Source organism: Leopardus geoffroyi, chromosome B3 (genome assembly GCF_018350155.1).
Source record: "Leopardus geoffroyi isolate Oge1 chromosome B3, O.geoffroyi_Oge1_pat1.0, whole genome shotgun sequence".
NCBI classification, from domain to species: Eukaryota; Metazoa; Chordata; class Mammalia; order Carnivora; family Felidae; genus Leopardus; species Leopardus geoffroyi.
The window spans coordinates 87,789,711-87,801,837 of NC_059337.1; the positions used below are offsets into that span (position 1 = coordinate 87,789,711).

Below are 12,127 nucleotides of genomic sequence, written 5' to 3' on the forward strand. Positions count from 1 at the left end.
TCTTCTAGATTAATCAAAGTTGAATTTGAAATTGTAGTAGAATTGCACAAAAAAGTCTTTGACAGGGGCGCCTGGGTGGCTCAGTCGGTTGAGCGTCTGACTTCGGCTCAGGTCATGATCTTGCAGTCTGTGAGTTTGAGCCCTGTGTCGGGCTCTGTGCTGACAGCTCGGAGCCTGGAGCCCGTTTCGGATTCTGTGTCTCCCTCTCTCTCTCTGACCCTCCCCCATTCATGCTCTGTCTCCGTCTGTCTCAAAAATAAATAAACATTAAAAAAAAAAAGTCTTCGACAAGAAATAATACAAAAAACATACACTATTATTTTTCATATAGCTATTTTCCTAGAAGAGATATTTCTAACATGTTTTCATTGTGCACTTCTAAGACAGTAATTTTTTGAGACAGTCATGCTATGCATTACATATTTTTCAATGCTTTCTAGTTTTTACCAGAAATGGAGGAAAAAAACGCAAATTTGTGAGTCACTTTTGTAATAGGATGATTACTTGTCAAAGTGAGATTTTGTGTTTGATTATAGTTTTAGTGCACATTAGTCAAATTAAAGTCATTTTTATGAAGTGACAGTTGTTTTTATGAAGTGACAATTTTAGAAAAACAATCCATACATTGCCAAGTCAACTTTGACAAGTTAAATAAATAAAACCCCAATTCACTAGTTGGAAATAATTTAGATGTAAACAGGTATTTACTTCCCTGCCTGGCATCTATCTATGTTTAGAACATGTGACCCAAATAAAAATGGTTCATCACGAAGTGACTACAAAAATCTCACTTTAAATGAACAGGAACTTTGAGTAAAGTAGTCTAGCAGTGTACATTTTTCTTCGGAACAATGGTTTTAAGAGCTTATTTGTAAAGGCTAAAGCCTGAGCCCTTTGGGGAATTTTCCAGACACTGTTAACTTTCTTTTAACAGCTAATAGTGATCCCCAGATATAATTATTTACATTTCAATGAAAAAAATACAGTAATATTAGAGATTCTTCTCTAGAAGCTTTTGAATATAAATTTCTATAAACTCAAAAAAATAAAATTCTTTGTAATTTTAACATTAAAAGACATTTAAGGGTGTTTTTTTCCCTTGAGGGTGTTAAAAAAATCCTTTAAGTTGTAGCATTGAATAAGAACAGTCTGAGGAGTTGCAGCTTCTTTGTTTTTAAAAGTAATTAGTAAAACTTGTTCATACATGAAAACTTCTATTTATTCCACATTCTATTTATGCTGTGATACCCTCTTAAAAGCTGAGTTTTAAGAAACGTGGTGTTTGGCTAGTTATTTCCAGACATATTTAATATCCTATATTTTTAGAGTTTTTAAATATAGACATTTCAGTAATTAGTTGTGCTTACTTGTAAATTCTTAAGTTTTATAACCTGTTTTCATTTGTGATTTCATAAATACAATTTAATATTTCATAGCATACTTAAGTTTAATAGAACTCATCATTTTAAATCTAAGAAAAAAGTGACATTCCAACAAGCAACAACATCTAAAGCATGAATAATTACCTATAAGGTGAAAGGTTTTTCTTTTTTACTTTTCATCTTAAATATTAATACCTTGTTTGGCACTATATAAGTTTACTTGAATTGATATACTTTGCATTTATATTAATTCTTATTTTATATAAAATTTTATAATAAGATAATTAGCACTTAAAAATAAAGTCAAAAAGGAGAAAAAAAGAAATACAGAACAAGTAGAATAAAGAAAGCACATTAAAACACTAGCTTAAAATTTAATATATCAGTAATTACATTTAATATAAATGGGCTAACTGTTCCAATTAAAATATAAAAAGTAGCATATCAGAGAGAGATATATTAAATATATACATACATAAAAGAATTATCTAAAACATAGAGCACATGGTTGAAAGTAAAAAGAATTTAAAAAGATATGCTATGAAAACAAAAAGTTATATTAATAGTAGACAAAATAGGCTTTAAGGCAAAAAGCATCACTAGTCATAAAAATGGCCATTCACATTTTAAAAGTTTCAATCCACCAGGAAAAAAATAGCAATATTAAATTTCCTAAAAACTAATAACATAATTCTAATAACTCTAATAACATAAACTCTAAGTTTAGAGAGCAAAGCATTAAAGGATGATAAGGAGAAATAGATAAATTCATAATAATATTCTGAACATAACAATCTTTTCAATAATTGATAGCTCAGAGACAAAAGCCATATAGGCTCTAAAACAAACCTTAACACTTTCAAAATACTGAAGTAATATAGAGTGTATTCTCTAATCAGCAGAATTTATCAAAGCTATATATTTCTACAAACAACATACAGATTGTGCTAGTAGCCAAGATGGAATAACACAGACCAGATTCATCTTCATATCATAAACAACTAAAAAATCAGACAAAATAAATGAAATGGCAATCTTCAGACACTGGAAAAAAAGCAGGACAGGACTATGATCCACAAAAGGAGAGTAACAAGCAAGATGAGCATTACTATTGCCCAAGTTATACCTGGGAGTTACCAGGCTGCAGAAGGGAGCTGTGAGGGGAGGGACTCCACATAGAGCCAGCAAGTCTTGCTAAGTTGAGGAGACAGAGAAAAAAGCTCAGTAAAATCAAGACAACCAGAATTTGTAGATCAGGGTACAGGAGAGGGGGGAGCTACACAAAAAGAGAGCTCTAGAAATCTGCAGAGGGGTCCTTTTGAGTCTGTGGCTGAGGAAAAGCCCCAGGAAGCAAGTAGTTGGAACAACTTCCTAAGCATACCAAGCTGGGAATAGTTTGTGTTCCTACCAGGCAGAGTGGAAAGACTTTAAAATAGATGAGGCATCAGATAAAATTTTCAGAAGTTTATTATCTAGGTGGGGTAATACCAGTCATAGATTAAAAGCCTAATAAAACTAAAAGCAAACTTCTAAACATTTCAACTGATACAAGGTAACTGTATTGCACATCAAAATAAAATCCAGTACTATTAAAAGGAAAACAAAATCCAACACCAGAAATGTACAATTTACAATGTCTGGCATCCAATAAAAAATTATCAGATATGCAAAAAGCAGGAAACTATAACTTTTAATAAGAGGAAATACCAGTCAATAGAAAAAGACTTAAAAACAGAGATAATAGAACAAGTGGACAAAGATGTTAAAATGCTTCATATTCCAAAAAGGGAGAGAAAATGTGAGCATGCTGAGGAGAGAAATGGAAGATATAAAAAAAAGAACCAAACCAAACTTTTAGAGATGAAAAATATATCTGATCGAATATAGTAACTAGATGGAATAACAATAATAACAATAACTGGATGGAATTAATATCATATTAGATACTGCAAAAGAAAAGACCAACAGATTTGAGGACAGAGCCATAGAAACTATCCAAAATGAACATGGAGAAAAAAAAATTAAAATCAGTGATCTGCGGGTACTTGACTGGCTTAGTAAGTAGGGCATGTGACTCTTGATCTTGGGGCTGTAAGTTTAAGCCCCACGTTAGGTACAGAGATTACTTAAAAATAATATATATTTTTTAAAAAACTCAGTGATCTGTGGAACAATATTCTAATATGTATGTAACTGCAGTACAAGATGAAGGGCAGTGAAAAGAAAATAAAACAAAACAATGATCTCATTTAATTTGATGAAAAACTGTATAAACCCACAGATCCAAGCTCATTGAATGCCAACTAAAAGAAATGTGAGGAAAGAAATATCATGGCATATCAGAATCAAATTGTAAAATACTCATTGATAAAAATCCTAAAATCACCTAGAAGGAAAAAAGACTCACTATGCATAAAGGAACAAAGATTGAAATGACAGCATACTTACCAAAAACTATCTGAACCTATGAACTTATCAAAAACTATCTGAATGAAGAGACATTAAAATATCAAAAGGGGGAAAAAAAACTTATCACCAGAATTTTTCGCCCAGAAAAAAAGTCTTATAAAAATAAAGGCAAATGCTTTTCAGAAAAGTAACTCTTGAGAGAATTTATCCCTAGCACTTTCCCTGTCAGAAGTGTTAAAGAAAGTTCTTTAAGCAAAAGGAAAATTAGGAAAATTTAACTCTACACAAAGGAATAAAGAGTGCCAAATGATAAATATGAGTAAATAAAAATATACTTTATCTCATTTTTAAATACCTTTAAAAGGTCATGGACACTTTAAAGCAAAAATAATAACACTGGATTGTATGGTTTATAGCCTTTATAACTATAATAGTACAACAAATGGGAAAGAATAAATAGAAGTATATTTTTGTAAGGGTCTTACAGTAGACAGGAAATGTTGTAACAGTATTTGAAAGTAAACTGTAATAAATTAAAGACATATATTGTAATCTCTAGAGCAAGCATTGGAATATAAAAATAAAGATTTATCTAAGAGACTGATATTCTAAAGATTTTTTAAAAATTCAACGAATCCAAAGGAAAGCTTAGACACCAGAAAAAATGAACAAAAATCAGAAAAGACAAATAGAAAACAAGTAGCAAAGTGGTAATTTTTAAAACCAGCCCTCTAACTAGTTATATTAAATGTAAATGTTCTAAATACTGAATTGAAAGGAAAATATTGTTCAGCTGGCTAGAAAATTAAGCCCTAACTATATGATATATATGTGTGAAACCAATTTAAATATAGAGATTATAGTAGATTCAAATAACAAGGATGGGTGCCTTTGTGGCTCAGTTGGTTGAGCATCTAACTCTTGATTTTGGCTCAGGTCATGATCTCAGGGTTGTGGGATCGAACCCTGCATTGGGCTCTGCACTGAGCATGGAGCCTGTTTAAGATTCCCTCTCTCCCTCTGCCCCTCTCCCCCACTCATGAGCTCTCTCTCTAAAAATAAAATAATAAAAACAAATAAAATTACAAGGATGGAAAAAATATTACATGCAAAAATTAGTCATAAGAAAAGTGGCATGACTATACTAATATCAGAAAAGTAGACTTCAGAAAAGAAAGTAATACCAGGGATAAAGCAATACTTTTCACATTATAACAGAATGGAATAGTCCTAAATGTTTATGCATCTAATAACAGAGCTTAAAAATTTATGAAGCAAAAATAGATAGAACTTCCAGAAAACAGAGATAAATCCAAATTAAAATAGTAAATTTCATTAGTCATCTCTCAGTTATAGTAAAATAAATGGCAAATGAGCAAAGATGTAGAAGATTTGAATGTTACTATGAACCAACTTGACCTAATTAATATTTATAGAAAAATACACCCATAAATAACAGATTAACATTCTGTTTAATTGCATATGCTTTAACAATAAAAAATAAAAATAAACAACATTATTTACCATAATGTCTTAAAAATATTAGAAGACTGAAACCATACAAAGTATTTTTCTGACAGAATTAAACTAGAAATTTTAATAATGCAATTTCTGGAAATCTCCAAGTATTTAGATATTAAACAAAATATTTATAAGTAAGCTATGAGTCAAAGGGAAACCACAAAAAAAAAAAAAAAACCCAGTTCATTTTGAATTGAATGAAAAATTTAAAAATACAACATACCCTGGGGCGCCTGGGTGGCTCGGTCGGTTAAGCATCCGACTTCGGCTGAGGTCATGATCTCACGGTCCGTGAGTTCGAGCCCCGCGTCGGACTCTGTGCTGACCGCTCAGAGCCAGGAGCCTGTTTCAGATTCTGTGTCTCCCTCTCTCTGACCCTCCCCCATTCATGCTCTCTCTCTGTCTCAAAAATAAATAAACGTTAAACAAATTAAAAAAAAAAAAAAAAAAGAAAGAAAATACAACATACCCAAATTTGTGGAACATACTGAATTGTTTAGAGGGAGAAAATATGTGCTTATGTTAGAAAACAAGAATGATTTAAAACCCATGATATAAGATTTCATGTTAATAGATTTCACTAATATGTGGAATTTAAGAAACAAAATAAATGAACATATGGGAAAGAAAAAAGAGAGAGAGAGAGAAGCAAACCCTAAAAGACTCACAACTATAGAGAACAAACTGAGGGTTGATGGAAGGAGGAAGGTGGGGGATGGGCTAAATGGGTGAGAAGTATTATGGAGGGCACTTGTGATGAGCACTGGATGTTATATATAAGTGATGAATCACTAAACTCTACACCTGAAACCAATTTTACCATGTATGTTGACTAGAATTTAAATAAAAACTTGAAAAGAAAAAAATATATTGCAACTAAAAAAATATCACATTAATAAATTATTAAAAGAAGAGCAAATTACACCCTAAGCAAGCAGAAGGAAAGGCGTGTAAGAAATATAACAGATATCAATGAATTACAAAACAAAAACGCTAGAGAAAATTAATGAAGAAAAAGCAATTATTCTAGAAAGTAAGCTCTTCAAGATGTGATTCTGGAAGTGGATCCCTCACTGGTCAGACAACAGCCAGGCCCCAGGGTGATTAGAATTGTATGGTGATAACCCCTCAGTTGTGCTGTCATATCTAGGACTAGGACTTTCTCTTGGGCTAAATTCAGGTGGGACACAGGTGGAAGAGGAAGCATATTTGAGTATTCAGTTGTTCTGGCAGTTGGACCTTTTTCACTCATTTGTATTTTCTTATTTTTCTATGCTGTTTTTCTAACATAACTCACTTTTTTAACTAAGACAAAAACCATCCTGATCTCCTGTGAATTAATAGTGATCAACATTTCTGAACCGTAAACAGAACATATGGATCTGACTTCAGGTATCATAGACCACCTGAAAAATAGAGGTATCAAAAAATGGCACCATCAGAACACTTAGGTGATTGATAGAGTTAATTAGTTAATGAGACAAAATGTTGACAACTGCTACTATTCAAAATATTTTTTTGTAATGCACATATAACTTCCTTTGATATAACTACCACTACACACCCCACTTTTTTTGCTTTTTCAAAAAAAGTATATTGAGCCTGAAGAATTTTTTGCACATAATTCTTTCAATTAAGTTATAAATTACTAGAAGGTAGGTATTTTCTCTTAGCTTGATCATTTCCCTGCAAGAATCCTCCATAGCAATTCACTTAGTATTTGCTGCTTATGCTTCTGTATACAGGCACAGATAGCTGAAAGGAAGGAGTATCAAAGGAACTGTAGAATCATGAGTATTTCCTTTCACTATGATTCCAACTTTCCTATTAAATGTCTCATGAGAATTATTCTAGATTATACATTTCAGAGGTAGATAGAACTTTTTGGGAAAACTAGGAGTAATACCTCAGGACTTGGTATCTTTGTGTGTCCTCTGGAAAGAGTGTTCTGAGCATATTCATGGCCCCTATGGCCATGTTGAGATTGTCCTTCATTTATACTGTCAATAATCCTCCCCACCAAAAATAACTGAGGAGAAGAACAGGCCCAAATTTATCAGACAGACGTCCAGCATATAGCAGTCCTCAGCAGCATCGCCCACCCATACGCAACTTGCCTTCAAAACTACCAGCCAGCATACACCCTCATTTTGCCCCTGTTAGTATGCTGGAAGACCTCAACGATCATGATTTACTCAAGCTAAGCCTAACTCTTTTAATAAAGAAAAAAAAATGGGCCTGGCTAAAGGGAAAGAAGAAAAGCTCCCACAAGAAATGATTACAATTTAAATTCCAACTGGATCTTTACAGATCTCAAGTGAAAACAGAAAAAGAACTATAAAGAGGAGGGAGAAAGGCAGCCTTGGACAGAGCATGGCAAATTGGAAAAGAAGTCTGAAACATGGATTCCCTGAAGACAATTTGCTTAATTATTTCCATGGGCATCCACTAACATTCAGTAGGTATTGATTGACTTTACTGTTAATTAGACTAAATGACCTTGAGCATTTCTATACAATCAGTTACATTCTATAGAGCCTTTATTTTCAGTGATATCTGATAGCATTTCAGCTCTTATCTTACATGCTAGAAGAGATTTTCTTGCAATATTTAAAGGATGCAAGAGATTTAAAGTATACTTAAATATCTGTGAAAAAGGAATAAATGAAGAAAATCAAGTATAAATTATTATATAATTTCTTCTAATTTTAAAATTCTATAAGCCTGTATTCTGCTACTATACAATTCATTATAGCTATATGTGGACTTTAATATCAATTTTGTAAACAAGCTTGAAGAAGAACAAAGTCTATGCTGTTCCAGAAAAAAAATCATCTGAATAAATGAAGTTATAAGGAAATAACTAATTAACTGATAATTAAGGGAACCTAATATACGGAGACTATTTCTAATAATTAGACCTGGGCTCCTGAAATGAGCTGAAATGAAATGGGCTACTAAGCCACCCATCACTGGAAACTCTGAGATAGAAGGTAGGTGATCAATGGAGCTAGCAAGGGGATTCCTGCACTGGAGAGGAGGCTGTGCTTGGTGATTCCACACGTCCCTTTCAGACACAACTCTTCTATCATGCACTTGCATTTCTAGTCAAGGTAATGTGGAAATGAAGATGGAATATGGCCCTTAGGCAAGGAAGAACTCTATGTCTGACTTCCTTTGTATAGAATACTGGGTGGTGGTAGGATCTGCTCTTGTGATGGGATAAATCCAGGGAGCCTAACATGCAGATCTCTTTCTGCTACCTAAAACAGACTGTTAAATGCAATGACCACCATGCAAAAACCTGCTCAAGAGTTTCTTTCTGCTCAAGAGCTGACATACAAACTCTGTGGATGGAGGACCTAAAAACACCAACTCCCTCTCTGAGAGGCCTCCATGTAGAAACCCAAATGGATTTTATGATTATTGCTTGTGGTAACTAACTGTTCTCTACAACTGGCTTCTTGGGGTTAATTTGGAAAGCGGAGAAGGTGGGAGAGCTGGAACCAGTACAACTGGAGTCTCAGTATGGGACAACATGAGGGATGAAGCAGGCTGAGGAAAGCATCCAGGGCTGCCACCCAGGGTTGTTCATTTAGGCACTTATACAGGGACTCCATATTCAAGAGGCAAAATTCACCTCATAGACAGCTTTGCTATTTTGAACTATTGTCCAATTTTGATTATAACATTATTGATTCAAAACATGGCATTTTTTCTATTTATTATGACAGTTTTCTAACATATAGCAGGTCTGTATCTTGTTCAAATGAAATCAGTATGTTGTCACCATTCTTCTCTAACAATGGACAAATGAGTTCAATAATCAAAAGGCCTTGTTGGTCAAACATCTAAAATAACCTGTGTTTTTACAAAAAGAATTACACTTCTGCCTAGTGTACTGATAGATATATATCTAAAGATGTGAGCAAAAAGTCCTTGGGGCACCTGTGTGGCTCAATCAGTTAAGTGTCTGACTACAACTCAGGTCATGATCTCATGGTTTGTGGGTTCAAGCCCCAAATCGGGTTCTGTGCTGACATCTCAGAGCCTTGAGCCTGTTTCAGATTCTGTGTCTCCCTCTCTCTCTCTGCCTCTCCCCCATTCTCTCTCTCTCTCTCAAAAATAAGTAAACATTTAAAAAAAGTTTTTAAAGTCCTGTATTGGTATTAGTGCACAAGTTAAACATAAACCTGTATAGTTCATATTATCTGTTACTTGTGTGCTAGTATTTCTGAATTGTGAATGTAAGTCTACAAATACATTTAGGATTATATAAATCACTGTGTAAAGCAAATATTCATTTCCCTTTAATAATATACAAAGCCAGTGTTCCTTAGACAAATAGTAGGGATTACTATGTAATCATCCACTAATATGGCAATTGGTTATTTTTTGTTATGAAAATCTGGCAGTACAAAAATTAACTACGATTAAAGTACTGCAGCCTCCTGCTACATAAATATCACTTACTGCTATATGTAAAATGTACAGAAGCCAAAATTCAATCAATAGTATCCTTGAAAAAGTCAAAAGTAATAAGAAATCCTGTGAAGAAACATGAAGTAATGTTGTTTACTAAAATGATACCATTGGTATGAAATCAATTGCAGTTTCTTGATTGACACCAACTTCTCCAACACTGAATTACCAGAAAGAGGAGGAAGATTTCATCCACCTATAAATTTATCAGTCTGCATATGATCCAAAACTAAATTTCAAAACCAATTTTTTCCTTTATTGAATATACTAATATTGTCTTTGAAAGAAAGACTTATGATAATGAGGAATATCATGGCCTTTCGTTGTTCTAGATATTTGATACTTCAAGTATAGTCCATAGACAAGCAACATCACCATTACCTGGGAGACTGTTAGACTACAGACACTTGGGTCCCACCAGACCTACTGAATTGTAATCTGCATTTTAATATGATCTCCAGATGATTTGAATACACACTACAGTTTGAGAAGTACTTTCCCAGATAACACATATAATTTGAAAATTATGATGAATGTCAATTACTACAACTTTGTAAAAATTTATGATTTATATGGACTGATGACCATAGTAAGGAATAAGACATTGTTATGATATCATTAAGTTTAAGTTGTCTTGAAAAATCAGTTATATTTCTCATTGAAGTATTACATTTCCTTGATCATCACTGAAATGCAAAGTAAAACCACAATGAGCTATCACTTCACACTTGGCAGGAGGGCTATTACAAAAAAAACAAAGATAGTAAATGGTGAGAATATGGAGAAATTGGAACCTTTTTACACTGTTGGTGGGAAAGCAAAATGGTGCAGCCAATATGAAAAACAGTATAGAGATTCCTCAAAAAATTTCAAATAGAACTACCATATGACCCAGCAATTCCACTTCTAAGTTTTTATCAAAAAATTTTTTAATTAGGATCTAGAAGAAACATTTGCACTTCCATGCACACTGCAGCATTATTCAGAATAGCCAAAATGTGAAAACAACTTAAATGCCTACTGATGGATGAACAGATAAAGAAAATGTGGTATATGCATACAGTGGAATATTATTCAGCCAAAAAAAAGAAAGAAAAAGAAAATCATTGCCATTTGAGAACATTATGCTAAGTGAAATAAGCCAGTCATAGAAGGACAAATACTGCATGATTCCACTTATATGAGGATTCTAAAATAGTCACACATCTATAAACAGAACACAGAATGGTTGCCAAGGGCCGGGGATGGGGGGAGTAGGAAGTTTTTATTCAACAGGTATAAAGCTTCAGTTATGCAAGATGATTAAGTTCTAGAGATCTGCTGTACAACCTTTATGCCTATTGTTAACATTACTCTGCTGTACACGTAAAAATCTGTTAAGAAGGTACATCTCACGTTAAATGTTCTTACCATAATATTTTTAAAGTTTTACAACAGCATAATCACACTGTTCATTAAAAGTTATTATGCATAGAAGAATAAAATCTCAAAAATCAAATGTGTGTATAAAATAATATACTTTCTGCAAGACACATATACAAATACTTTAGGACATATTTAACTTTTCCAATATTAGTCACCAGTGGAGAAAATATCTTATACTCAAAAGCTATAAACTCATTATGGCCTATAATGTCACAAAAGAGATGTCACACAAGTCTAGGAACCCTTTCTATAGGAAAGGAGATATTGGAGAAAGTAAGCATTCTGTCATAAATAATTTGATTTCAATGAAAGCAAGATGTATATTTTGAAAATAATTTTATATCCCAGTGGCTATTTTTCCAAAGTTTTATTAAAAATTCAAAACATCTAGGGGCACCTGGGTGGCTCAGTCGGTTGAGCGTCCGACTTCGGCTCAGGTCACGATCTCGCGGTCAGTGAGTTCGAGCCCCGCGTCAGGCTCTGGGCTGATGGCTCAGAGCCTGGAGCCTGCTTCCGATTCTGTGTCTCCCTCTCTCTCTGCCCCTCCCCCGTTCATGCTCTGTCTCTCTCTGTCTCAAAAATAAATAAATGTTAAAAAAAAAAATTAAAAAAAAAATTCAAAACATTATTTTATGTTTGATAATTCAATTTGCGTAAGTCCTAAAAACTGGTTTTATGGGGCGCCTGGGTGGCGCAGTCGGTTAAGCGTCCGACTTCAGCCAGGTCACGATCTCGTGGTCTGGGAGTTCGAGCCCCGCATCAGGCTCTGGGCTGATGGCTCAGAGCCTGGAGCCTGTTTCCAATTCTGTGTCTCCCTCTCTCTCTGACCCTCCCCCGTTCATGCTCTGTCTCTCTCTGTCCCAAAAATAAATAAACGTTGAAAAAAAAAAATTAAAAAAAAAAAAACT

General features: G+C 33.7%; 1 pseudogene; it reads left to right on the plus strand.

Annotated features, from left to right (window-relative positions):
• The first annotated feature begins 11,416 nt into the window (after window positions 1-11,416).
• The window catches only part of LOC123583713, a 39,698-nt pseudogene continuing 38,987 nt past the window's right edge, over window positions 11,417-12,127 (plus strand).